This window comes from Dermochelys coriacea, chromosome 1 (genome assembly GCF_009764565.3).
Source record: "Dermochelys coriacea isolate rDerCor1 chromosome 1, rDerCor1.pri.v4, whole genome shotgun sequence".
Taxonomy (NCBI): Eukaryota; Metazoa; Chordata; order Testudines; family Dermochelyidae; genus Dermochelys; species Dermochelys coriacea.
The window spans coordinates 287,865,585-287,892,273 of NC_050068.2; the positions used below are offsets into that span (position 1 = coordinate 287,865,585).

The window sequence follows — 26,689 nt, forward strand, 5'->3', positions numbered from 1 at the left end:
CACTTAAAGTGTTTGCCAAGAAAAAGATAGCTTTGATGGAAAGGAAAAATTATAAATTTGATCTTAAGGGCCAGAGAGAGGCAAAGAGATATTACAGACCAGGATGTGGCCTGATATCTTGAGGTAAAATGTACAAAATAAATACAATATTATTGGTATGCGACTTAGTCTACTTAAAGGAGGAAAGGATACCTTTCCATAATTCTAACATATGTATTACTGTATATCTCTCTTAAGACTGAGTATATTTTTTGGTAAGGGTATTAGTTCTCATGTTCTTAATTTTTCTATTGTAAGTTCTGCTCTTGAGGTAAAAGCAATAAAGGAAACAATTTATTTTAAAAAATAAAACCACAGCAGCAGCCCAATGACAAGATTTAGAACTTCCAGAAAAAAACATTAGGATTGGGGACTGCACAAAGAAGGCAGTTAGGAAAGGCTTGTATCTATTGATCAGTGTTGCAGTTTTAATGTTAAGCTTGGGCTTGTTACACCCTGTCACACAGTCATTGGGATTCCCTGTTGAGTCAAACAATTGCAGCTGGAGAACTCAGGACCCCTAGCAGGGCCAAGCAACCAAGCAATCTGTAGCCCCGGGAGCAGGACAGAGCAAACACTTAGTCTATGGCCCGTAAGCCTTCTGGGCTGGGGCAGACAACAGTGGAGGGCTCTGACCCTCTGGGCAGGTCACGGCAAAAAGTCAGTCAGCAGTCCTTGGGGTGGAGCAGAGCAAACACTCAATCTATAGCAGGGATAGTCAATAGGCAGACGGCAGGCCAAATCCAGACCACCTGATGATTTTAAACAGACTCCAAAATCTTTTTATTAACTTATGTCATTTTTTAAATTATTATTATTTTTCTCTGGAGTCTGGACCTTGACTATACCTTGACCAAGAAATTTGGACCTTGATAAAAAATTTAGCTCTTTCTTTGAGCAGCGTGGGGGGGAGGGAAACACATTAAACTAGTCTAGGGAAGATCCTTGGGGAAGTTCTACACCTCCTGACTGGGACACCTGGCCCCACCCCCTCTTACTTTCACAGGGTTCTGGCATTCGAGCCCCTGGCTTAACAAGGTCCTTTCAGCTGAGGGTGACCCCCTCATTTGGGACAGGTTCTGCTCCCTGTATTCATACAATAATTACAACACATTGATAACAGCATTTCACTATCCCTGCATTCAGTAGTAAAGTGATTTGTAACCCAACATCAGCCAAAGTTGATTACTTTGAGCAAAACGCTGCTCTATCTGATGGATATCTAAGCAGAGCAAGAACAAACTGTATTTACATGGACACACCTGAACTCTCTCCTCCTCCCAGCTAGCTGTCAGGTAGCTTGCCTAGTGGCAAGTGCAGAAGGAGGGCATAGAGGAACTTGGGGCCACCCTACTCCACTGGGTTCCAGCCCAGGGCCCTAGGAAGCTGGTAAATTCCCTATGCTTGAACCCCTAACACATTTCCTGGGTACTTCCTACCATAAGGCCCATTTAGGGCATCTCCTCTGTTGGCAGGGGCTCAGCATCCCAGTCAGTCTCCATGGTCAGCTGGTCATCCACAGCGTAGTCTGAGTCCATGGTCTCAACATCCTGGAGAGTTGAAGATTCCTCTGCAGGACCTGTGGCACATGTCCTTCCTCCTCCTCAGTCAGTCCCCACTGAACTGGGCTGCCTCCTTTTATCTGTCCCTTCCACCTGGAGCATGTGCAGCAGGGGTAAGGGAGCATTGTCTCCTAGGCCCACAGTGATTGGTCAGGCCCGGTTGACCCAATGCAGGGTTAGTACACCCTGTCACACAATGCAAGACTCATTTACACATTGCTTAAAGATTCAGATTAGAACCTAAAGCTAGTCTTTTATGCTAGGCTGAGGAGACATTTTCAATTAAATTTAAAAAGTTAATTTCTCTTGTTTCTAATCTTCTAAATTTATATTACTCTGCACTTTAAAAACTTTGCAATCACTTTTGTTTAAGATATGCCTTTATTATTATTGCATTCATTAGAGTAGTGCTTGGTAGCACAGCTATAGATGAGTGTCTATCAGTGTTGCTATTCTGTTATGAACTGTGTTTTGCAGTGTTTATGACTCAGCCATTAAAAGCACATCTTGGCTGAAATTTGATACAGAAAATCTCCCTCTCTCTACTGTAGGAGGCGGCCTCTTGTATAATTTTTCTGTGTCCATCTCCAAATGCCATTTGACATTAACAAATACAACTTTTAAAACACACATTTCTGAGTCTATAGCAAACCTTTCAGAAGCTTGAAGACCGGTTTACAGAGAGATGAGTTGTACGTAGTGTGCTAGTTGAACAGTGTAAGGTCAGTCTGCCTCCCCTCATGGTGAGTATGCTCAGTAGAATGAGCCTTTGTATATCAAGGTTCAAGAAGTTTTTGTTCTCCACAGTTGAACAAGATAGAACAAACCCTCACAGATAGTGGATACTATGCTACAGGCACCTAGCACCTGACCCTGCAATTCTTAATTAGGAAAAAGGTCCTACTGAAGTCAATAGAATTTCTGTCTAAGTAAGGAATGCAAAATTGGTCTTAAACCATTGGTCCACTGTATCACTGAAAATTGTAATCATTAGTGCAGTTGCCACTGTGTATGTAAAAATCAATATTAACGTATTTCTTACATCTTGACGGATTATTTTTATTTACACGGTGAAACTTGTCCTAAGTGACTGCTTGAGAGTGATAAATCCGTTGCGTTTAATGGATGTGGCTTTCTGAGAAAGGTGGAACAGAACTGTACTTACATCATTAGGGGACCTTGAGGTAGGTGCCCATACTGGGAATATCTGAATTAGGTTGCCTAATAAGTAAAGTGCCGTATACATATTGAACTGTGAGCAATGGAATTGTTAAAAAGATCTACCTGCTGCATACAAACAATGTGCTGTCTGTTATAGTATTTTTAAGGCTCCAGGCACAGTGGTATTTCAGCTGTAAGAATTGAACACACAGTGACAATGAGAAAACAACTGAAAATGTAAATTAAAGCTCATGAGGTCAGAGAAGACCTATTTAGTGTTATAATAAAATGATTCTGAGCCTGCTGAGATGGTCATGCTCTGTTTTTTTTGATCTTTCAGACACATTAATGATGAAAGACTGAAAACATCATTACAAATTAAGCTTTTTCTGAGGCTTCCAAAACCATATTCAAGCCCAGCTGGCCTCACAAATGAACGTTATGCTTAACCAAATTCAACTATTTTTACTCCCCTAACAGGAGATGCCACATGCAGTCCTCTCTTTGTAACTTCTTGTTGGCTATTTTCCAGTGGGAGCATCAATGTGCTGACCATAGGAAAGTACACACGCATCTGTTTCCAACCAGCCTGTGGTAACTGAGTGGGATGTAAATCTAATTAAATACAAAAAGTTGCAGTATGTTGCAATAACATTCATGGTCTGAATTAAACTGACAAAAGCAAGGAAATTCCAAGTTAAAGTTCCCATTCTGTCCTTATTTCACCCTGCTGTACTTTGGAACTGCAGCGTCTCAGAACTGTGCATAATACACACATGTGTTGTGCCCGTGCGCATGCCAGTGTGCAAAATCATGCATGAACACACACTACATACAAACCACTGTGTTACAAGAACTTTATTAAGGTTGCAAAGTCAAGCTCTCAAAAGTTAGAAAATGCCAGAATGTAGGTTGTACATGCCCTCCAGAAATGTACATACATCTTTAGCAAAGGCTACTCCATGGGTTTAGGATAGAACTAGAGATAAAAAATAAGTGTTTTTCCCTCACTAATGACAACCATTTCAAATAATCCAGTTCTTAACCCAAATCATTTACCAGAGAGTTTTAAAGACTGGGAGAGTTATGGAATACAAACGATTTCCCAGCTATTCAGTAAAGAAACTTTTCTAACTTATGTAGAGATCAAAACAACCTTAACCAGCCCACTCTTCTCTGATAATGGTACAGTACATTCAAATTAGCTATTATGTTGCTCGACTTCCTAGATAAGTTGTTTTATACAAAAAGCTGACTTTAATAGAAGCGATAGCATCCGGTCAGTTAGGAAACAAAAAATTATAACTAATTTATATCAATCTTTTCAGACAACTTTTCTAACCAAAGAAGTCTATATATGACATGCTGGGGAAAGGATCTGGATAAACAAATTACCCCAGAGGAATGAGGGTTGATATGATACAAGAGGACCAGTAACCTCAGTCTGTAGCATGATAAAAGATAAGTTCTTTACTATAGTGTTTCAATGGTATTTCATGCCAGTCAGGTTAAAATATATATATAGCAATTAAATGGGGATAAATACCGGAGAAACTGTAGTGAACGAGGAGATTTTACGCACACAGGGTGGACATGTCTAGTCATTAGAAAGTACTGGGACATAACTCATAATAATTTATCACAAATTGTTGGATATTAATTACCCAATGGTCCTTTAGTAATCCTCCTGGGCTTCCTGTCAGAAATGGTCATACAAAAGGAAATGAAGAATTAATCTGTCATCTGCTAGTAGCTGCTAGGCTCCTGATAGCTTCTCATTGGGAAAAGAAAAATGGTCCAACTCTAGAAGAATGGTTCACAAAATATGAGAGGTTGTTATGGAAAAATGAATGCACCAGTTACACGCTCAGGATAATAGACAGAGGACAAATAGATACTTAGATATTTGGTTACTATATACACTCAATACTCAAACAAAAGAATATTCACCTGCAAAAAACTTCTTGGCACACCTGTCCATCTTTTTGAATATTAGCATTTGATAGACATGCCTGGCTTGTTAAATATGTGTAATCAGAGATTTCACTCAGTTTAACAAAATCACTAGAAATGCTATGTCATGAGTAGTGTAAAGATGCTCACTCTGTCACATGATAACACCCTGCTTAAACGGAGAGATTTGATGATTATATGACCGTATACTGTTTCACTAACCAAAAACTCACTGTTGTAATGAGTGTTTTGTCTCTGATATTTACATGGCAAGGATTTGCAAACCTGTGTAAAAAATGAATGCTTCAGAGAATGAAGCTGCTGTTTAATATTTTTATCCTCGACATACAGTTAGTGTCCTCTGCTTTATTTAGTGTATACCATGCAATGAATACATAATTATTAATTTTCTTATGGTCTGTTCTAGGGCACTCATCACTGTAATGTCTGAATGCTTCCCACACATTAATGAATTTATCTCCATATTGCCACTGCAAGATAAGAGTATTATCTTCATTTTATAGATGGGAAAAACAGACAGACTTCTCTGCAGGAACACAGTGAATCAGGGGTAGAGCTAGGATTAGAGATTCACAAGATTCCCAAGCCTGTGCCCACACCTCCATACCACGCTCTCTTATACTATGATGTCAGTGACAAAAAGGTATGTTTTTACCATGGGATACCTAACCACATTAACTATCCTGCTTTACAGTAGTGGAAAAAAGACACCTGTAGTGTTTATCACGAGATCAAACACAGGTATATAGTGCTGACCTCAGCTAGGTACCTCACAGCAAATACTACGTGTCTCTCTCTTAGGATTTTATAGCAGGATAACCACTGTATATTTGTTATCTCGCTGTAAAACACCCCCACACCTTTGTGTCCGTGAAAACAGTCTTATTGGCAGAGGTGCTGAGCATCTGTGGCACCACTGAATTCTATTGTAGCTGTAAGTGTTCAGCATTTCTGCAAAACGGGCCCCTATTGTGTCAAGTTGTGCACATAGAAAATCAGAAATATACAATTAGTATATTGTATACTGGCAACATTTTTGTTTGAGTGATTTGCTCTGCATTGCATATGAAGGCTGCAGCAGAGATAGATCTGAATCTTCCTTTATACTCTATTATTCACCTTCCTTAACTACAAGGGAATCTTTGCTCATAGATTATAAAGGAACTATTATGATCATCTAGTCCAGGGGTCGGCAACCTTTCAAAGAAGAGCTATTTTTTTGTTTTTGTCTTTGACCAAAATATTTTGAGAGCCGTATCACACACAAAGCTACTTGTAGAGTTAGAATTTATCAACTAATAATAATTGAACATATTAAAGTTATTACTACTCACCAATACTTTTAATCCGACTAGAATCTAGGTGATTCATTGAGGACTATACCAGACTGCCCACAGCCAGGGTATGTAGCTGCAGTGTTAAACCATGCTGGGTCCATCCCGCTGCATCTTCATTGATATCTTGAGCCAGGGGAGCTAGATTAAAGCTAGCAGAGCTGCAGTTATGCTTCTGAATGCAATGTAAGCACATCCCCTGTCTTTGTACAGCACCTAGCACAGTGGGGACTTGATCTGAGTTGGGGCCTACTGATGTTACTGACATTCAAATAAGTTTGGACCCAGCTCTCCTGAAAATACTTGCATTCAGATTTGGGTTTGTTAAAATGCTTTTGCTACAGGGCCTGCAGAGCTACAGTCCCTCAACTGAGGCTCTGAATAAGGCCAGTATTCTGGCAGGGGGTCACAGTAATGCGATGTCACTGTCCAATATGTGAGCTCCCTGGAGGCTGAGTGGTCTCTGCCCTTCTGAATTACCGAGTGCCTGGAGCATTGCATACCCGAGACGACACAATAACTACACCCGTGCTGCGGTGGATTATGTGCTTATGAGAATCTCACCCTGGCTTGGAATCAGACTCTGAATCCCCTGCATGCAAACCTCCCACCTCTTCTGCTGAGTGCCAGTCTTCCTTGATTACAAAGCAGGGGATTGTGGTGCAGGAGGGGGTGTGGAGTCTGGGAGGGAGTTTGGGTGCAGGAGGGGGGGAGTTCTGACTTGAGGCAGGGGTGCGGGAGGGGGTGCGAGGTGCAGGCTCTGGCCGGGAGGTGCTTACCACAGGCGGCGCCTGGCTGGCAGTGCAGCAGGCTGCCTGCCTGCCCTGACCCCATGCCGCTCCCGGAAGTGGCTGGCTGCTGGTACGCCTCTGCGCACCCCTTGTGCGGGGGGGAGGTGGCTCTGTGCGCTGCCCCCACCCCCAGCACTGTCCTCACAGCTCCCATTGGCCAGGAACTGGCCAATGGGAGTTGCGGGGGCGGTGCTTGCGGGCTACCTCCCTTCCCCCAAGGAGTGTACAGAGACATGCCAGCAGCCAACCGCTTCCCAGAGCCATGTGGGTCTAGGGCAGGCAGGCAGCCTGTGGTAAGCGCCTCCTGGCACCTCGCACCCCCTCAAAAAATGGCAACCAGCAATTGGGCAGCCAAAGAGCAACAAGGGGGCAGCCAAAGAGCCGCATGCAGCTCTGGAACCACAGGTTGCCGACCCAGATCTAGTCTGATTTCCATAACACAAGCCATAGAGCACCATGAATATTTTTTGCATCAAGCCCATAAAGTCTACTTGAGCTACAGCGTATTCTTCTATTTCCACTCTTGTCTTAAAGACTGCATGGGATGGAGAATCCACAACATCCCTAGGAAAGATGTTGCAATGGTTAATTACAGTCACTGTTAAAAATTTGCAACCCAGTTTGTAGTCTGTATTTTGTCTGGTTTCCACAACCAAACTCGATGTCATTATGCCTTTTTCTGCTAGATGAAAGAGCCCACATCTAGCAGAAATCTTTTCTCTCTTTAAATACTTATAGACTGTGAAAAAATTACTTCTTAACCTTCTATTTGCTAAACTAAACAGATACAGTTTTTTTAGCTTGTCGGTATAAGGCATGGTTTTTGATCTCTAATCATTCGTGTAGCACTTTTCTGAACCCTTTCCAAATTCTCAACATCTTTTTTCAAGTGTGATCAGAACTAGACATAGTAGTTCAGTAACAGCCTTATTAATGCTGTATACAGAGGTAACACCATCTCCCTATTCCTACCGGATATTCTTCATACATCCAAGGATTGCATTCACCCTGTTAAATACAACATCACATTGGGAGTGCATGTTCTTTCTGCAATCCCCTGCCTGCTCACTGTACATCTTCCAAATTCTACAGCAAATAAGGCAGAGATCCTACAACCAGCCTCATTCACTAACAACCCTGATTCATGCCTTTAGCACAGTCCATCCTGTGCACTGAAAGAGTAAGAACTCCTATTGAAAAATAGTATATGATAATGAAACTGAAGACTCTGTCATAATGCCATATGCACAAGGGGCAGAACTGAGGTGGTTACTTCTGTGGAAATTCTGTGCATCTGCAGATGTTCATCTGTCCCACATCATTTTGTTCCCCGCCCCCCCCCCCAATAAAATACATTCTACTCAAGAAGTGGTGCAGTTCCACCTTTTTCCCACCAGAGGCTGCTGTGGGGCCAGAACAGACAGCTGCATGAATGTAGCCGGCTGTTCTGGCACCACAGCGGCCACTTCTGGGCAAAAGGCGGAACTGCAGCACTTCTGGGGCAAAATGTATTTTCTGTGGGGAAAAGAAATTTCTATGCGTGCCCAGTGCTGCAGATTTCCTGCAGCAGTAGAAGTTCATCATAGCACTCTGCCCAGGTTAGGACAGAGTGGGGCACACATGGCTGCTGGGGGCATGTCTCAGACTGGAGTTCAGAATGGCTGGGGGGCGGGGACAGACTGGAGCATGGGCTCAGGAGCTAGGGGGGTGACAGTGTTGAGCCTGGGGATGGGGAAGGGAGGCTGCAGGGATACATGGGGATGGGGGAGAAGACTGCAGAGACCCATGGGGATGGGGGGTTATGGGGACAGGGATAGACTGTGCCTAACTGAATGGGAGAGGCTTGGGGTCAGTCAGGGTCTGCATGGGGGAGGCTTCCCAACTCCCTTCTGTCCGCCCCCAATAAACCCTTCTCCCACCTACACCCAACACCCTCCAGGTTCACTCCCAGGCTCCTTCCCTCTCCCTCTGGTCCTTTGTTACCCCTGACTCCCCCAACCCTTTGCTCTGCTTCTGACAGATGCAGGAAATACAGTTCTGTATTGTAATTTAAATGAATTACTCAAAGTTCTGTATTAATATGCCTCCTAAGGAATCTATTTGTCAAAACAAAAATATTACCAGAATCTTTTTTCTTGGGGGGGGTCTATATTGCTACAGACATGCTTGCTGACAGATATTTTGAAATAAATTACCAAAATAATTGAAACTAACATGATTATATTGTGTGATTTTGACAAATAAAATATGCAGAACTTTTATTTTTTTGGCGCAGAATTCCCCCAGGAGTAAGGTTGTATGGGCAACCTTAGATCTGGCATTTCCTAATTTCTGAATGCTTGACTTTGCCACATGTGTTTTTTAATGTTTTTTTTAAATTTGGTTAATTTCTTAGAATTTTTTAAAGGAAAAAGGTTAACAAATTTTATTATGTGCTGCTGTACTTACCAAACCCTCCCCCAAAACACATTATTGGTAGAATTTGAATCCTACATCTTCAGCACAGCTTGAGCTACTATACTAACTACCTTAGCTGGCAGAAGGAAAAAAGCTGTTATCCCAGGGAGAAGTGAGCTGATGGCATGTATTAGGAAAAGCATGGCCCAAATCACTCTCTTCTTTTCAACCCCAGAAAGTGAGGGGAATTCCTTCTCCATGTGGTGTCCTCAGAGAAGAGGATGGGATACTGGTACCATGTGCTGAATTTGCGGATGAGATTGTCATGGGGAGCCCAGTCTAGCTCTCTCCCTGGGTTTGCTGATGCTGCAGTAGCAGTTGTGTGGGCCTGATCTTAAATTTGAATGTTCATGTTGAGTTATTGTTGTGGCATGCTGCCAAAGTTTTGCTGACACTTAAAGTGACAATGGCCTTTCAGAAGAAACGGAGGTGGTGGGCTAGAGTTCACTTCATTGCCCTTCTCCAGTGCCTAAAAAAAACCCAACTCCCATAGAAAAGTAGCTGGAGACCCAGAGTTTAGTCTTTTAGGTTTTTCAGCAAGAATTGCACAGGGTCAACCTTCCCACATTCAAGTCCCAAAAGGAACTAAAGAAATTAATTTAATTAAATAACTTTATAAAATCTTATGATAAAGAAACAAATAATAATCTAATTTTTACAAAAAGAATGAGGAGTACTTGGGGCACCTTAGAGACTAACAAATTTATTTGAGCATAAGCTGTCATGGGCTAAAGCCCACTTCAAAAACCAGTTGGAGAACACTTCAATCTCCCTGGACATTAAATTACAGACCTAAAAGTTGCAATTATTCAACAACAAAAAAACTTCAAAAACAGACTCCAACGAGAAACTGCAGAACTGGAATTAATTTGCAGACTGGACACTAAATTAGGCTTGAATAAAGACTGGGAGTGGGTGAGTCATTACACAAACTAAAAACTATTTCCCCGTGCTAATTTTCCCCCTACTGTTACTCACACCTTCTTGTCAACTGTTTGAAATGGGCCATCCTGATTATCACTACAAAAGTTTTTTTTCTCCTGCTGATAATAGCCCACCTTAATCAATTACTCTCATTAGAGTTGGTATGGAACCCCCCATTTTTTCATGTTCTCTGTATATATCTATCTATCTCTCTCTCTCTCTATATATATATCTTTCTACTGTATTTTCCGCTGCGTGCATCTGATGAAGTGGAGTTTAGCCCACGAAAGCTTATGCTCAGATAAATTTGTTAGTCTCTGAAGTGCCACAAGTACTCCTAGTTCTTTTTGCTGATACAGACTAATACGGCTACCATTCTGAAACCTAATTTTTACAGCATAACATGGCTATTTTATAACCCACAGACAGTGCAAATAAGCAGTGATCACATAAACATCACCCTATACTGGAAACCTACTGACCGCTATACTTAGCTACATGCCTCCAGCTTTCATCCAGACCACATCACACAATCCATTGTCTACAGTCAAGCCCTAAGATACAAGCACATTTGCTCCAATCATTCGGACAAATACCTGCAGGATCTCTATCAAGCGTTCTTACAACTGCAATACCCACCTGCTGAAGTGAAGAAACAGATTGACAGAGCCAGAAGGGTACCCCGAAGTCACCTACTACAGGACAGGCCCAACAAAGAAAGTCACTGAATGCCACTCGCCATCACCTACAGCCTCCAACTAAAACCTCTCCAGTGCACCATCAAGGATCTATAACCTATCCTGGAGGACCATCCCTCACTCTCACAGACCTTGGGAGACAGGCCAGTCCTTGCTTACAGACAGCCCCAACCTGAAGCAAATTCTTACCAGCAACTACACACCACACAACAGAAACACTAACCCAGGAACCAATCTCTTCAACAAACCTGTTGCCAACTCTGTCCGCATATCTATTCAAGGGACACAATCATAGGACCTAACCACATTAGCCATCAGGGGCTCGTTCACCTGCACATATCCCATCATGTGCCATCAATGCCCCTCTGCCATGTACATTGGCCAGACTGGACAGTCTCTATGTAAAAGAATAAGTGGACACAAATCAGACATCAAGAATTGTAACATTCAAAAACCAGTAGGAAAGCACTTCAATTTCCCTGGACACTCAATAACAGACTTAAAAGTGGCCATTCTTCAACAAAAAAACTTCAAAAACAGACTTCAACGAGAAATTGTAGAACTGGAATTAATTTGCAAACTTGACACCATCAAATGAGGCCCGAATAAAGACTGGGAGTGGTTGAGTCACTACAAAAAGTAATTTGCCCTCTGTTGATGTTCACCCCTTCTTGTCAACTGTTGGGAATGGGCCACATACACCCTGATTGAATTGGCCTCGTTAGCAATGACCTCCACTTGGTAAGGCAACTCCCATCTTTTCATGTGCTGTATATTTATACCTGCCTACTGTATTTTCTATTCCATCCATCTGATGAAGTAGGTTCTAGCTCACAAAAATGTATGCCCAAATAAATATGTTAGTCTCTAAGGTGCCACAAGGACTCCTCATTACCTTCATAGTTATACATAAATATAAATAAAGAAAACTAATTAAGATCTGAACAGTTCAGTCTCCACAGAAATACAGTGAGAAGAAACTGAGAGTTCCCAAAAGCTTAGGTTTAGTTCACCTATGTCTCAGTTAAGAGACTTTGATCACCAAATCAAAAAAGAAAAGGAGTACTTGTGGCACCTTAGAGACTAACAAATTTATTTGAGCATAAGCTTTCATGAACTATAGCTCACTTCATCGGATACACTGGAAAATACAGTGGGGAGACTTATATACACAGAGAACATGAAACAATGGGTGTAATCATACACACTGTAAGGAGAATGATCACTTAAGATGAGCTATTACTAGCAGGAGGGAGGGCGGGGGAGGAAGAAAACCTTTAGTAGTGATAATCAAGGTGGGCCATTTCCCGCAGTTGACAAGAACATCTGAGGAATGGGGGGGGGGGAATAACATGGGGAAATAGTTTTACTTTGTGTAATGACCCATCCACTCCCAGTCTCTATACAAGCCTAAGTTAATTGTATCCAGTTTGCAAATTAATTCCAATTCAGCAGTCTCTCATTGGAGTCTGTTTTTGAAGTTTTTTTGTTGAAGAATAGCTTCTCTTAGGTCTTAATCGAGTGACCAGAGAGATTGAAGTGTTCTCTGACTGGTTTTTGAATGTTATAGTTCTTGACGTCTGATTTGTGTCCATTTATTCTTTTATGTAGAGACTGTCCAGTTTGACCAATGTACATGGCAGAGGGGCATTGCTGGCACATGATGGCATATATCACATTGGTAGATGTGCAGGTGAACGAGCCTCTGATAGTGTGGCTGATGTGATTAGGCCCTCTGATGGTGTCCCCTGAATAGACTCAACTATTCAGAGAATACTGACAATGTTGTGATGATTCCTGACAAAAGTCTGCTAGTCTTTGTTCTCTTGAAAGTAAAACTTTTTAAATACATGCAGAGATGATCTACCTATCAGAGAAATGGATCACTCAGAAGATAATGGGACTCAACCTTTAACTTTTAAGGCATCAGGTTGAATCCAAAACAGGTAGGTAATGACCTAGAGTATTTTTTCAGTCTAGATCCTAGTGGGCAGTCCACATCGCCAAACTCAGCACCAGCGGACAGGCCAAAGATTGAACATTAAGAAGCTGAACTACCTTCCCACCTTTAGAAGTGGTCCCAGCCCCACAGGTAGGCATGGAGTAGGGATTTGCATGGAGGCCAGATCAGTTGTGTGGACTACTACCACTCTCCAGCTCCAGCAGAGACCCAGTGCCAAGCAGGGCTCATCTCACTCTCCTGTGCAATGACCATTTCCAAAGAGGAGAGGGTCGGAAAGAGGCAGGGACGGAAGCAATCCTTCCCCCAAGCAGCACAGAGCTAGTGAATCCCTTCTACAGGGAAAGAGAAGGACCACATGGTCATGGACCTTCCCTTTCCACCTCCAGCTCGCTCCTTGATCACTTACAACCACACCATGCACTACAAACACACGCAGAGTGAGCCCACCATGGAAATGAACTCCATGTTTTTCAGGAGGTGCCCCCTGTACCCTGCCTTCCTTTGGGCAGCTGCACCATACTGGTAAAGAGTAGGCAGGATTTGTCTTTTAATGAATTTCAGTAGCAAGGGTATAAAATATATAGCAACAGTATAATTTTTGCTGCATAGTTACAACAGCTGCAGTTTCTCTCAGTCAGTGAAGGATGATTTCTCATGGTTAATATATTCTTAGATCCAGGATTGAGTATTGCCTACTCTTCCCTCCTTTAGAAATGTTAAGAAAGGCAACCCTTATTGCCATGTATATTCAGAATAAAGTATGCAACTAACGGTCTACTAATTTCTGTCTTTCATGACTGTAGTGGTTTGTGGCCATCCCTCCTTGTCAGTCTCGGAGTGAGGTCATGCCCCCTCACTACAATTATCATAAAACTTATTTAAGGGCACAGTTTGTGGTAAAACAACCTTTGTTTGGTTTTGGCAACATTTTATTTGTTTCAGAAAAATAACTTTTATCCATTCTTGTCTCTGTGTATGTGCAGAGGGAAAAAGACCCTACAGGTACTGGGTCTTTGTAAACCCAACAGAGCCTGCACCCAAAATACCAGAGTTCATGTGTAACACTCACTGCTCAGTCACAAGAGTCTGAGTTCCATAGGAAAGTTGACTTTTATACAACATGCAGCCCAAAAGACATAGAGCCTGATTTTTCCCCACTTATAGATTCATAGATACTAAGGTCAGAAGGGACCATTCTGATCATCTAGTCCGACCTCCTGCACAGTGCAGGCCACAGAATCTCACCCACCCACTCCTATGAAAAACCTCACCCATCTCTGAGCTATTGAAGTCCTTAAATCATGGTTCAAAGACTTCAAGGAGCAGAGAAGCCTCCCTCAAGTCAACCATGCCCCATGCTACAGAGGAAGGCGAAAAACCTCCAGGGCCTCTCCAATCTGCCCTGGAGGAAAATTCCTTCCCGACCCAAAATATGGCAATCAGCTAAACCCTGAGCATATGGGCAAGATTCACCAGCCAGATACCCAGGAAAGAATTTTCTATAGTAACTCAGATCCCATCCATCTAATATCCCATCTCAGGGGATTTGGCCTATTTACCCTGAATATTAAAAGATCAATTACCAAAATCCCATTATCCCATCATACCATCTCCTCCATAAACTTATCGAGTAGAATCTTAAAACCAGATAGATCTTTTTCCCCCACTGCTTCCCTTGGAAGGTTATTCCAAAACTTCACTCCTCTGATGGTTAAAAACCTTCATCTGATTTCAAGTCTAAACTTCCTGCTGGCCAGTTTATACCCCTTTGTTCTTGTGTCCACATTGGTGCTGAGCTGAAATAATTCTTCTCCCTCTCCTGTATTTATCCCTCTGATATATTTATAGAGAGCAATCATATCTCCCCTCAACCTTCTCTTAGTTAGGCTAAACAAGCCAAGCTCCTTAAGTCTCCTTTCATAAGACAAGTTTTCCATTCCTCGGATCATCCTAGTAGCCCTTCTCTGTACCTGCTCCAGTTTGAATTCATCCTTTTTAAACATGGGAGACCAGAACTGCACACAGTATTCTAGGTGAGGTCTCACCAGTGCCTTGTATAACGGTACTAAAACCTCCTTATCCCTACTGGAAATGCCTCTCCTGATGCATCCCAAAACTGCATTAGCTTTTTTCATAGCCATATCACATTGGCAGCTCATAGTCATCCTATGATCAACCAATACTTCCAAGGTCCTTCTCCTCTTCCGTTACTTCTAATTGATGTGTCCCCAGCATATAAGTAAAATTCTTGTTATTAATCCCTAAATGCATAACCTTACACTTCTCACTATTAAATTTCATCCTATTACTATTACTCCAGTTTACCAGGTCATCCAGATCCTCCTGTATAATATCCCGATCCTTCTCCGAATTGGCAATACCTCCCAGCTTTGTATCATCTGCAAACTTTATTAGCACACTCCCACTTTTTGTGCCAAGGTCAGTAATAAAAAGATTAAATAAGATTGGTCCCAAAACCGATCCCTGAGGAACTCCACTGGTAACCTCCCTCCAACCTGACAGTTCACCTTTCAGTAGGACCCGTTGCAGTCTCCCCTTTAACCAATTCCTTATCCACCTTTTGATGTTCATATTGATCCCCATCTTCTCCAATTTAACTAATAATTCCCCATGTGGCACGGTATCAAATGCCTTACTGAAATCTAGGTAAATTAGATCCACTGCATTTCCTTTATCTAAAAAATCTGTTACTTTTTCAAAAAAGGAGATTAGGTTGGTTTGGCATGATCTACCTTTTGTAAAACCATGTTGTATTTTGTCCCATTTACCACTGACTTCAATGTCCTTAACTACTTTCTCCTTCAAAATTTTTTCCAGGACCTTGCATACTACAGATGTCAAACTAACTGGCCTGTAGTTACCCGGATCACTTTTTTTTCCTTTCTTAAAAATAGGAACTATATTAGCAATTCTCCAATCATTCGGTACTACTCCTGAGTTTACAGATTCATTAAAAATTCTTGCTAATGGGCTTGCAATTTCAGGTGCCAATTCCTTTAATATTCTTGGATGAAGATTATCTGGGCCCCCCGATTTAGTCCCATTAAGCTGTTTCAGTTTTGCTTCTACCTCAGATATCGTAATATCTACCTCTATATCCTCCTTCCCATTTGTCATGCTACCATTATCCCCAAGATCCTCTTTAGCCTTATTAAAGACTGAGGCAAAGTATTTGTTTCGTTATTGGGCCATGCCTAGATTATCTTTAACCTCCACTCCATCCTCAGTGTTAAGCAGCCCCACTTCTTCTTTCTTAGTTTTCTTCTTATTTATATGGCTATAGAACCTTTTACTATTGGTTTTAATTCCCTTTGCAAGGTCCAACTCTACTCGACTTTTAGCCTGTCTCACTTTATCCTCACATGTTCTGACCTCAATTAGGTAGCTTTCCTTGCTGATCCCTCCCATCTTCCACTCCCTGTATGCTTTCTGCTTCTTCTTAATCACCTCTCTAAGATGCTTGCTCATCCAGCTTGGTCTACAACTCCTTCCTATGAATTTTTTCCCCTTTCTTGGGATACAGGCTTCCGATAGCTTCTGCAGCTTTGATTTAAAGTAATCCCAGGCCTCCTCTACCTTTAGATCCATAAGTTCTTCAGTCCAATCCACTTCCCTAACTAATTTCCTTAATTTTTGAAAGTCAGCCCTTTTGAAATCAAAAACCCTAGTTGCAGATTTATTTTTGTTAATCCTTCCATTTAGTTTGAACTGAATTAGCTCATGATCACTTGAGCCAAGATTGTCCCCTACAACCATTTCTTCTATGAGGTCCTCGCTACTCACCAAAATTAAATCTAAAATGGCATCCCCTCTAGTCGGTTCAGCAACTACTTGATGAAGGAATCCATCAGCTATCGCATCTAGGAAAATCTGAGCCCTATTATTATTACTAGCACTGGTCCTCCAGTCTATATCTGGGAAGTTAAAGTCTCCCATGATCATGCAGTTTCCATTAGTATTTACTTTATTAAAAACATTAAAAAGGGCTCTATCCATATCCAAATTAGATCCCGGAGGTCTATAGCACACCCCAAGCACTATCGTAGGAGAGGCTTTACTAGTTTTTACTTATAACTCTTATCCTCTTATAACTTAATAAAAATACTGTACTTGCAGCAAAAATAGGTAATCGGCCACCATATTAGTGACAGCAGATGCAAATTTACAAAGCAGGGGTCTAAACCTGTGATGCACTTTGGGATCCTTTGGCATTAAAGTCATTACATCAATATAGAATTAGTAGTTGTAGCAGTAGTTTTGCCTGCCAGTTCTCATCTTACTTCAAATATCAGCTGAAAGACTCTTACTTATATGCCTCTTAAATTTTTTCTCTCTTTGTTTTTGGTTTCATGAACGAATACTATAATTTATTTCCCCTAACAATGTCTCTACACAATTCTTTTATGCAACTTATACCATATACTAGGAACCCACAATTCTGAATGCATTAAAATGTTTTAGGATATAGTTTGCCTGAAATATGAGTATTTAAATTGAAGTTACATTATACCATTAGCTGTCACCAACAATATTTTCCATAGGAAAATGTACAAAAGAGGTACAGAACACTTGAAACACCACAAAAATAGGAATTAGCTGAAACTCAGTGGTTTGAGCATTGGCCTGCTAAACCCAGGGTTGTGAGTTCAATCCCTGAGGGGGCCATTTAGATATCTGGGGCAAAAATTGGGGATTGGTCCTGCTCTGAGCAGGGGGTTGGACTAGATGACCTCCTGAGGTCCCTTCCAACCCTGATATTCTATGATTCTGACTGTGACCCTTAGAAAAACTGCCAACATTTCAGATTAAAATACTCTTTAAGCAGCAGAGGGGAGAACATCAGATAGATGTTTTCTATGCTATAAAGTATAGCAGTTGTCCACTGCTGTGAGAATACAGTAGAACAGTGTTTCCCAAACTTGGGATGCTGCTGGTTCAGGGAAAGCCCCTGGTGGGCCGGGCCGGTTTGTTTACCTGCTGCTTCCACAGGTTCGGCCGATCGCGGCTCCCACTGGCCGCAGTTCGCTGTGCCCGGCCAATGGGGGCTGCGGGAAGTGGCACGGGCTGAGGAACGTACTGGCCGCCACTTCCCACAGTCCCATTGGCCGTGCACAGCGAACTGCGGCCAGTGGGAGCCACGATTGGCCGAACCTGCAGACATGGCAGGAAAACAAACCAGCCCCACCCGACAGGGGCTTTCCCTGAACAAGCAGCTTCCCAAGTTTGGGAAACACTGCAGTAGAAGATGAAGCAAAGATGCCAACTACTATTATTTCAACACGCAAGTGACTTAGAATTTACAGTAGTTATCCAGGGAAAAAGGAGATGTGCTATCCATCCTGATGTTGATGAACTCTTTTTGTGACTTATTCTCCAGGGCTTCCAAGATGTTTCTCCCTGAATGTTTAAATGTAAATTTCAGTTTCAGTCATGTAATATCTGCTTGTAAAAGAATTGTTTTACTAGACACTTATATCATTTAGAGTCCTGGCTTAGACCCTCTTAAAACTGAAACATTCCATTATGAATTATTTGCATGCTGTGTACTGTAAACCCCAGGTTAAAAAAAGAAATCCCTACTAATTCATTATATTTTAAAAGTTCAAAGAGGAACAAAATGCACATGAAACAATAAGCTCGTCTCATGATCTTTCACTGTTGTCACCATTTTCCTGCCATCACTCTACTTCATATCTTCCATACTTAAATAAAAAATGTTTTTTAACCATTTCCCTCTGAAGTATGGAGTACTGACCACAATTAGATAGGCTACTGGTCTAGATGGACTCTAGTTTGAAATAGTATGACAGTTCTTATGTTCCTATAGTCCTGTGAATCCATCTATGTTTTCTCCTGTTACACTTATCTTAACTTAGATTGCAAACTGTGCAGAGCAGGGACTCCAGCTATTAGTTTTGCACACCCTACATGCATCTATGGCATTATTTATTAGTTAAGTTCTTATTATACAAGTTCAGCAGCCAGAAATTGAATGTTAAATTCAAAATTTTAAAACCTGGTTTTCTTACAGATGCAAATACTTGTGTGTTTAAGAAAATTATGCCATGTAATAAGACATTTGTGTGACATCATTTTTGTCTGCACATAATTGCAGGTACATAATTTCCCCTTGAAAAAGCACACAAAAGGGAGCACGGGTTATAAAAACAGGACCCTGACAAATAAATGAGAGTTGCAGTCCCTGTCATGCAATAATTATCTCCATTTGGACCCAGACATAATCCCTATGACTGAGTCCTGCAGTCAGGCAAATACTTGAGGCTAAATTCTGCTCACAGCAGTGAGGTGCAAATGCCCTGCCTTCCCCCTTGCACTCGCCCTCAGGATTTGTCCTTTAATTAATTTCAGTAGCAGGGGTAAGTACAGTATGGCTGCGACTGCAGCAATCCAGAGCATTGCTTTGAGTGCATGGTTACATTGTCACTGAAATTTGACCCAGCTGCCCCTCCATCCAGAGGGTGGGAGAGTCCACTGAGAACTCAACCCCTGGCAGCATTGGCTGATCATGCACTCTGTAGGTAAGAGATGGGAGACTGTTCAGGGATTCCTGAGGAAGATGTAGGGGTGGGGATTGGAATTTGCCCCCCACTCCAAGAAATATCTGAATTGGCACTACTGGCTCACAGGGCTGTAAAAGTTTCACACCAGGCTAGATGTGATTTCAACCCATCTACAGAAGCAAGAACAAATCATACTGAATGGTCTGGCTCAGTGATCACCCCCCTGAGCATGATATATTCAGACCTTCATGATGCTCAGGGATAAAAATGTGTAAGATATATGAACATACCTAAAGCCCATAAACACAAATATGTATTGGTTTGAAAGCCATTAGCAGTAAAATATTGCCCAAATGGGAAAATAGTTCCTAAGATTGTAGTAAGTTGTCTGAATCTGGCAGCTGAGGGTATTACGCACAATCAAATTTTTGACTCGAGTATTTTTTTCCTGCACTGCCAATGGCCTCTGGACACAGGTCACTACTGATTATCCTTTCAGAATTTTTTAAAAAGTGCTAAAAAACTTCAGTGTAAAAAGCTACTTTATGGGCCCAGTGAGAAGTTCCCCTTTCCCTGTCCAAAACCAAATTATTAAGTTGTTATTGAGACGGTTAAAACAATTTTGCAAACATTTGCCTCCTGGTGTTTGGAGAGCAGCCTGGAGTGCTATTGAAATTGTATTCCTATTTAAAGAGCAAAGTACTATTATTCTGAAATAGACTCAGGATTTGACAAATATATTAAAAAACCCAGACAAAATACTCTTCAGGACAACATTGCTGAAAGTGACCTCAAGCCAATGTGGGAAGGAACAAATCAACAAAGAGAGTGACCGAGTATTCCCTCTGTTCAACCTAGCCAACAGGGTCAGGAACTTGGGCTGGCATACAGTATCTGATCACCTGTGGAAGCAGTTTGTCAGTCCATACACCTCCCTCTCGTGTATGACAGAAAAAAGACAGAGAGATGTGTATGCTTTGAAAACAGTTAATGATTTATTAAGGAAATTGAGAATAGCTGGGAAAGAGGAATGATAACTAGAATAAACAACCCAATACAAATGCAAGTGTGGCTGACCCCAGTTGGATGTGAAGCCCGGAGACCCATACAACCCTTAACCGTGGCTATATTTAAACTAAAAAAAAGGAAAACACAAACTACCCCATACTGTACTCAGGGCCATCCCTAGCCATTTTGGTGCCCTATGCAGGGGGAATGTGGGGTCCCAGGCCTCTGTGGGGGGGCAGGAGCAGGCTTGGGGGTCAGGGGGGAAACCACCCCCAGCATGAGCCAGCAGAGTGGAGCGGGTTGGAGCTGGGTCGCTCCACTTCCTGCCGCCCGGTGAGTGCGGGCCCAACCCCCGCTGCAGTCCTCAGGGGAGGGGGGCGCAGGGCTGGGGTGGGAAGAGGCAGAGCAGGGGCTGGAGCAGCATGCAGCTGCATAGGGCACCAGGAAATTTGGGGCACCAAATTTCCTGTTGCCCTGCACAGCTGCAGACTTTGCAAATGGATAGGGACGGCCCTGACTGTACTGAGTCAGAGGAGACAACTTCAGGTAAGACAAAACAGCTGATGGTGGAGTATCTCGTTGGAGCTTGACAGCGTGGGTTCCAAATCCAGGACCCCAAACCAAGCTTCGCAGCCTGACTTGCCTACGGGAGAGAGGAGTGTAGGACCCTCAGCGAAGATCTACTGGAACCAGGATTGCAAATAAAGGCATCGCTGGAATCAGGATATAGGTAGGTGTTATAGTTCATGAGTGATGGTAAGTGATGTCTTCTTGGCCAATGGTGTGGGCCTGAAGTCACTGAGGAGATCCTCGACGTCCACGCGAATCAATGTGATACCTGGCTGCCACTCTGATGGATGGCAAGAATGCTCAGGCACACCATCTTGAATCATGGACTCCATTGATTTCTGTTCCATAATTAACACATTTTATACTAATCATTACAGCAAACACATTAATTCAAACATAAACTTTAACATCATTAAATGCATTCAGGGGAAAACTTCCCAACACCATCCCCATCTCTCCCTTTGACCATGAAAATTCTTAGAGTAAACCCTTGAAATAGACTTCATGTCAGATCCTAGGCATTCTAAAGTGAAATCTACAAAGGGTACAGCTCTAAATGGTTGGTATTAGAGATGTGGGTTAAGTAGAAATACTAGGACCAAACTGAACAGTGATGTAAATGGAGGTGTAAGTTACCCATCAGGTTTAAGCAGGTCTGAAAATGGATGGTGATAAATTATATAAAGTTGTAAGTGGTTCAGCAATGTAGTTTACATGCCAAATGGACAGATGAGTTAGTGTAGTCAGAAGAATAACTCTTCGGAAGAAGTAAAATAAAGCAATGTTTCTTACAACAACCAGGTAGTTAGTTATCCATATTTTTCCTGTGCTGGGTTTTATTCTTCAAGGCTTTCAATCTGACAACTGTTACCAGTCCTAAATTGCTAAAAAGAAGGGTAAGACAGGGTAAATGAATGAAACAGGATAAAAGAATATGTGACTGCAAAAGATACAGACAGAATACAGAAGGACAACAAAAGAAAATGAGTAAGAGGGAGAGGACATATTTTACCTTGCTATATCTAGATACTTCAGAGGTCTCAGATCTCACCAGGTCTGCATTTGAAGAATAGTATCCACCACTCTGGCTCATGCCGACAAGGCTCTTTGCTTCCATATCTTCAGTTTGGCCTCTGACCACCAGTCTGAGTGCCTCCTCCGACAAGGATGGGTCTTGGCCACCAGTGATCTACTTATTGTCCTAGAGCATTGTTGGATGAGGCCGGGCAGGCTGCCCCAACAGAGCTGCACTTCCTGTCTGGCTATCACTGTTAAGAGGGTTTTCCCTTCACCCTCTCCCCTGGTTCTCGTCATGCAGACAGAAAGCAGAAAACCAGAAGTCCGAAGTGCAGGCAATACAATGTTTATTGGGGTTAGTTCCAAGCAAACATGGATACCATAGTTCTACATGCCAGCATAATCTGATTCCCAGTGTTCCATTCCCAGCTCTAATGCCACAGAGTGTTTACTCCATGTCCCCCTTCCCAGCTCTGACACTGCAGAGTCTTGCTTATGTCCCTGTTCCCCATTCCCACCTCCTCCTCCTCAGCAGGCCCAAATATACCTGCAGTGCACACCCCTAGTCACACTCCTTACAACTTATGGTCACATTCCATTTTGGAGGGTCATGGGTCTTCGTCCCACCTCTTTTGTATCCCAGGGTGGGAGGGAGAGTAAGGAGTGAGGTTGTGTTCTGGACAATGCCAGGCTTTTCTTTGGCTTTTAGTGTTTCTTATGCCTCCCCCCACCTCCCCGCAACTGGTTGCTTGATCTTGGCTTGAGAAAGGAGCCAGGCAGCCTTTCAGTGTATGCTCATATATTACACTCCCACTATGCCCCGTTTAACACTTTAACTGCTCTATCCCTTATCTCTTCCCATTGTACTAAAAACCCCATCTGGTTGTGGGAAGTACAACACAGTGTCTTTGTTCATTTCTTTTACACACATATTAGCGTAAGATATACGAGTATGAAAAAGTCAAACCCAAAATTCTATCTCAGACTAACAAACGGGCTGATATGCTAACCACCACCTCCTCAACCTTACCCCACCCACATGCTGAAAAAGCTGTAGCTTTTTCACTACTGAAAAGTAGTGAAAGGGAAGGTGATCAAGGGAGGTAGTTGGCAGTTCCTCTCTCATCCAACCTAATTATTTAGATCTTACATCTGAGACAGCTGAGAGTTAAAATGAGTTAAAATTCTTGGGGTTGGGGGGAAATGAAGTTTGCAATGGAAATAGCAAACTGTGCTTAATTATAAAGCTACCTGTTTGATGCATGAAGTAGGATAACGTATCTGGACTAGTTAACTTGTAACATGATTTATTATGGGACAAGTTTATCTCCCAATCCCAAACATTTTACCTAGCAAGACAATGGAAATAAACCATATTTCTCCTCACCCACCAAAGGATTAGTTTAAACAGAGTCTGAAGTTTTAGTGCTAGACAATTACTGAGACGAAATTATCATGCATCTGGGTGAGATCAAGAAGTCTTTTGTTTTACATATGGCACAATCAGGTTTTTTTTCCCCTCTTGAAGAGATTTTAAAATACCACTCTGTGTCATCATTATAATTCAGGATAGAACCACTCTCTGAAGGCAGAAAGTCAGAGTCAACAATGTACATAGCTACCACTTAAATTCACATCCCCAGAAATCATGAACCATAACTATTTGTCTTGAACAATGTGAAAAACATCTTACTCAGGGGTGGCCAAAGTACAGTCTATGGAACTTAACTTTCCATTACAACCCACAGCTGCTTTCTCCAGATAATGTAGATCATGCAGACTACAGGTCCCAGCATGTGCTGCTTCGTCTCAATTCAAATGTCTTGACTTTTAGGTGTATACACTATATGTAAGCTTGGGGATTTAGATGTGCACATGATTAGAAAGATGAATACATATTCATGTGTCCAACCAACTCCATGACTCATATATGCACATGTAGTCACATGCAGGCACAATATTTAGTTTCACACAAGTTTTGGAAAAGTGTGTTTTCTCATACTGCTTACAATCCAATAAAAATCATAATGCTTAGGCTCTGCAATTCAGATAGAAAATTGTAGACAGGTTCTTTGGAAAATTGAATTTTCCTGATGCTGCTGAATTCAAGCATATTTTCTTCATCCTTAGAAACAATTTTCTACTATTGAAGAAAAATACAGAAAAATACACACCAGGAACTTAAACAGTGTAATATGAAATAGTTTCTTGTTTTCCATGAGACGGTCATACCTGCTCAGGAAAAGATTTTGTGTCTAATTTTTTTCCCTCCAAGTTAAGAGTATTATTTCTGTCTCCTCCTCCCATAGGAACAGCAAGGAAGGAAGGAGAGAAAGAAAAGCATAAAAAGTGAAGTTGAGGGAACAGTGACAAGAAAAAAAAAATCTTGATTGCCTCAGAAGTAAGGAGGAAAAAAAAAAAAAAAGAGATCACTGGTCTATTACGGGAATGCTCTCTATTACGAAAGCACCAGTCTTGGGTCGATTTTTAAGGCTGAGTTCTGCACTTAAATAAAGTATTCTAATACTATGGTGATAACGATGGTATAAAAACACAGCTGAATAGTGTTTATAGGTTCTTAAGAAAAGCTATGATTCAGATATTATTTCTTCTTATCACTAGGCTTGGGAGGATTAGATCATCAGTAAGTGACAGTAGATGTTCATTTCACCATACATATTAACAAAAATTTACATCTGTAATAACCAGAGTTTACAGATAGGCAAAATAAGAAACATGCTGCTTGAGAAGAGTTTGATTTAAGAATATTGATTTTGTATATTTTGATGGGATGAGGACAATTCTGTTTTAATGGTGATAAAGCTTTGAAATCTCAAATCTCTACTGTCATTAAAGAATTAGGGTCTGATCTCACCTATTGCCTGACCCCCTCCTCCCCACCCCAATTTCCTGCAATTGAAAATTTAAGTTAATAAAAATTTTAAAAATGCTTAAAACTAAACATTGATATGTCAAAATTGTAAAAAATAAAAATCAAATTCTGCTAGGCTACTTATGACACAGCTTTTCAAGATCCGTTTCAACACTTTGGAGGCTCTAGAATTCTGATGGTATGTTACTCATATTCCCATTAGTCTCATTATGTTGACTTATGTACTCCAGAATTAGGATTCACAACTTCAACTCTCATACCAGGAGATGTCACACACGTTGGCTCAGTATGAAGGTTAAAAAAATTGAGAGGATTTCCTCATTCCCCCACAATCTCGTGTTGCAGGGCTGTGCAGGCGTAAGTATTGGTACAATTTGTGTTCTAAACCCATTTTTTTTCCCACCACTACTGCAAATTCCCAGGTTTCCTTTACCTCCCCATCTACATCCTATTCCCAAAATAGAAAAAAGTTCCAGTGTCTTAAAAGCTACCTCAGGAACCGGAATGTAATTCCCATAAATCTTGTGTGATGGTACTCCTGAAATTCTAGTGACACCTCACAGGTCCAAATTTAGCAAGTAGCTCCAAGAACCCTCTACAATCACGGTCAGGAAAAGAAGTTACCTAAGGTGCTTACATTGTCCACATCATTGTAGCATCTGAGCATCTCATAATCCTTAATGAGCTACGGGTGTACTATTATCCCTATTTCACAAGGGATACTGAGGCACAGAGAGGCTAAGTGACTTGTTCAAGGTCACACACTGTAGAAGAGCAAGAAACCGAACCATAGTCTCCCAAATCCTAAACTAGTTCCCTAACCACTGGACCATCCTCCTTCTGGATAGTGGCTCTTTTAAGGGTCACCCCTCACTCAGAGGTTGGGAGAGTGACAAGGCATCATCTGAGCTGATGGGGCTTGGGTAAGCCATTGGTCCCTATATCAGTGTTTCTCAAACTTTTGTATTGGTGACCCCTTTCACACAGCAAACCTATGAGTGCGACCCCTCCTTATAAATTAAAACTTTTTTTGTATTTAACGCTATTATAAATGCTGGAGTCAAAGCAGGGTTTGGGGTTGGAGGCTGACAGCTCGCGACCCCCCATGTAATAACCTTACAATCCCATTTGAGAACTCTTGCCCTATCTAAACCCTATCTTTCCAACTTCAGCCTGCACTCAAGCCCAGATTAGCAGCTGCAAGGAGTCAGAAGAGCTGCTGTTCTGGAATACAGACATCTATTTTACTTCCCGGTTAATTTAGTAATTTCCACTCTCCTCTCATGTGTCTTGCAAGGCATCAGACCAGCAACAATTTGTCCATGGAAGCCACTTGGACCATCTTTTAGAATCAGCCAGCATTATTTGAATATTAGACAGTAGTTGGTTCCATGGGAGTTATAACTCTTTGAAACACATTTAAACAAAGGGTCTTGGCTTTTGCCTTCTCATTTGATTCCCACCTATCTTGGCTGCATTGTGGGGTCAGAGAATGAAGGAAAAATCCTTCCAATTCTATATTAAGTGCAGATATTAAAAAAAACTGCATTATTTGAAGTAAATTACTTCTATGAAACTGTTTTAAATGTATTTAAAATCATGGTCAACAGGCCGTTCATATTCATCTCAAATTTAAAGCAATCCCAATGCTTTGAGTCTTTATAATCTCACATTAATTCCTGGGGTTTGTGTGTGTATTTAACAGGTGATTTTATTGTAAAGTGGTAATTTAAAAAAATAGCAGGGAAGATAACCC

General features: G+C 41.7%; 1 long non-coding RNA gene across 1 annotated transcript; it reads right to left on the reverse strand.

Annotated features, from left to right (window-relative positions):
• Nucleotides 1–876: 876 nt before the first annotated feature.
• Nucleotides 877–11,111, reverse strand: LOC122456032. Its single transcript, XR_006274642.1, has 3 exons — nucleotides 10,627–11,111; nucleotides 9,390–9,940; nucleotides 877–1,787 (listed from the first exon to the last, which is right to left on the reverse strand). It is a non-coding gene; the product is annotated as an uncharacterized LOC122456032 (long non-coding RNA).
• Between the last annotated feature and the right edge of the window lie 15,578 nt (nucleotides 11,112–26,689).